The sequence below is a fragment of the Geospiza fortis genome, unplaced genomic scaffold (assembly GCF_000277835.1).
Source record: "Geospiza fortis unplaced genomic scaffold, GeoFor_1.0 scaffold188, whole genome shotgun sequence".
NCBI classification, from domain to species: Eukaryota; Metazoa; Chordata; class Aves; order Passeriformes; family Thraupidae; genus Geospiza; species Geospiza fortis.
In genome coordinates, this window is record NW_005054337.1 from 5,232,567 (window position 1) to 5,235,018 (window position 2,452).

Genomic DNA, 2,452 nt, shown 5'->3' on the forward strand with positions numbered 1-2,452 from the left:
GGGTGTGGCCATAAGAATGAGAGAAACTTGTAGGGATTAAACAACTCCCAGAGGTAGAATGGGATATTTTTTGGAGTTATATTAAAGAAAGAGTGGTAAAAACATGTGCACATGCATGCAATTTAATTTCGGGATGTGCTATATGGTGTTTCTTGCTGAAACAACTGACCAAAAAACCAGATGAAAAGTTATTCTTAAGAAACCTCTGTATTTCTCAAAATGAGCAAAGTGATGCCAATGTCTGCAAAAGTGTAGCCTATGCAGAGTTTCAAACTCAGTTTGGCTGTCTTAGGACAGCCTGACAAAGCAAGGATCAGCATCCAAGTACTTAGGTGGCTTTTTACTCCAATCCTTCTGAGGGACGTCTGCACCAACCCAATCCCATTTATTTTACACTCAACCTTTCCAAATAATGTTGGAACCAGAAAGTTATTTATGTGACCCGCTTAATTGAAAGAGCATTTGCTGTCAGTGATCAAATAAACTGTTATTGATCTTCAGCATTGGAGGCTACTCACACGGAGCATTCTGGTAGGTATTTTTCATTAAGTCACTTTTCAGAAAAAAAAAAAAAAAGATGAGAACGCAACTGCAGCAAAAAAATATTCCTGTAGGGTACTGAGAGAAAAAAAAATCAAAGAGGTTTGAGAGTGACACCAGAGGAAAAAACCTGCAAAGCACAAAATAGCAGCAGCACCAATGATTGCAGAGAAATGTAAAGGCTCTGACACACACAACACCCTGCTCTGAACTCCCAGTTTGTAGTAAGAAAAACTATTTAAAATCACAGTGGAATATCCTGGCCCTTTGTTTGGGAAAAAAAAAATAAATAAAAAAGAGATGAGTCACAGAACTGCAGGATGGGTAAGGCTGGAAGGGAGCAGAGTGGGTCATGTGCTCCAAGCTCCCTGCTCAAGCAGGACCATCCTACACTATAAGAATCCAGGCTTTGTGTTCATGCCTTGGTGCTTTTACTTAGCAGTGCAGATGTAGGATGTAACAGTCTTCAAATTCCAGCACTTGGAGCTTTTCCACCCTTTTGAATTTGAAAGCAGAGATTGAGAAACAAGTGGTGGTTTTTTAACAGGAATCTTTCTGATCCAAAGGTGTTGTATAGCTGAAGAAATCCCCAAATGGTTAATTACTAGATAACAAAAGGTTATCATTCCACTGTGTGGAACACAGTTTAAGATGTGGCTCATTTGTGACTAATTCTGTGACAAAGCTATTGCTTACATCATGTCTGAAGAGAGGGAGATACTTGTCCTACTTTTACAGCTGAGACCGGAGGCTTCTGTTGTGTTTTGTTTTACTTCTTACAACTTCTTCTGATTGTGCTTGGGAAAAAAAAATACTTAGAACTATGAAGGCATCAAGGTCAAAATTTTCTTTCTCTCAAACTATGAAGGCATTCACAGCACTGGAGAGCTGCTGGGCTAATTATTTTCCTATCTTAGGCTGAATATTCACCAGGCTGTAGATAGGATGCAATTTTACCATTCTCAGGGGGTGGGGTGGGGAATGGGGTAGGGCGCTCTATTTTTATGTGGAGTCTTATTCAAACTTCATTTTTCAGCAGGTTTTTTCCAGCCTCTCAGATCAACATTGTATTCTTCTTACTGTGTTATTAAAAAAAAAAAAAAAATCAAATCAAAACTACACTCTCAGACTACAACCATTTTACTGATAGAATTACACAACTCTAAAATATAAGGCTTATAATGGAAAGACTAACACAGTCTTGACTCTGCTCTAATATCACTGAACTTGCTTTGGGGGTGAAGCTTTGCCTCAGGAACCTTAATTATCTGATGTGGTCAATTACTCCAAGATAATGATGATTTTATCAGGTATTACTGCTCAAATATTTTACGATAGACAGGCCATTTAATTGCATTCCTGACCTACCAAAATGCTTACAGATGACTCAATTAAACACTAAGAAGGGGTAGGGGGAAGGGACAGAGGGAGGGAGGGACAGCACTTAAAATCTTTGCTTATAGTTCATTTGGAGAATTTTGTTCCTCTGAAAATCCATCTATCCATCCATCCATCCATCCATCCATCCATCCATCCATCCATCCATCCATCCCATCCCATCCCATCCATCTATCCAGGTTGCCCAGGCATTGCCTGGACAGGAAGTTTGGATAAACAAGCTCAAGATAAATGTACAAATAGTAAAGCATGTCCAGCGTCTTTACTGCTGAGGGACGAGGATTAGATCCTGAAAAATCCTTATGGTGGATTGAAAAAGTCATTTTAACATCCCCAAGCATCCCAAAGCATGGTGAAATAGATTTTCCACCACATTCAGGTAAAACAGAGTTTTTAAGACAGCGAGAAAATGTCTTTGTTGCAGCAGTCTCTGGGGACAGTTTCAGCTCCTGCAGACCCCTCAGCTGCCCAAGTGCAATTCACCCTGGAGTTGGCTGCTCCATCTGCTCTCCTT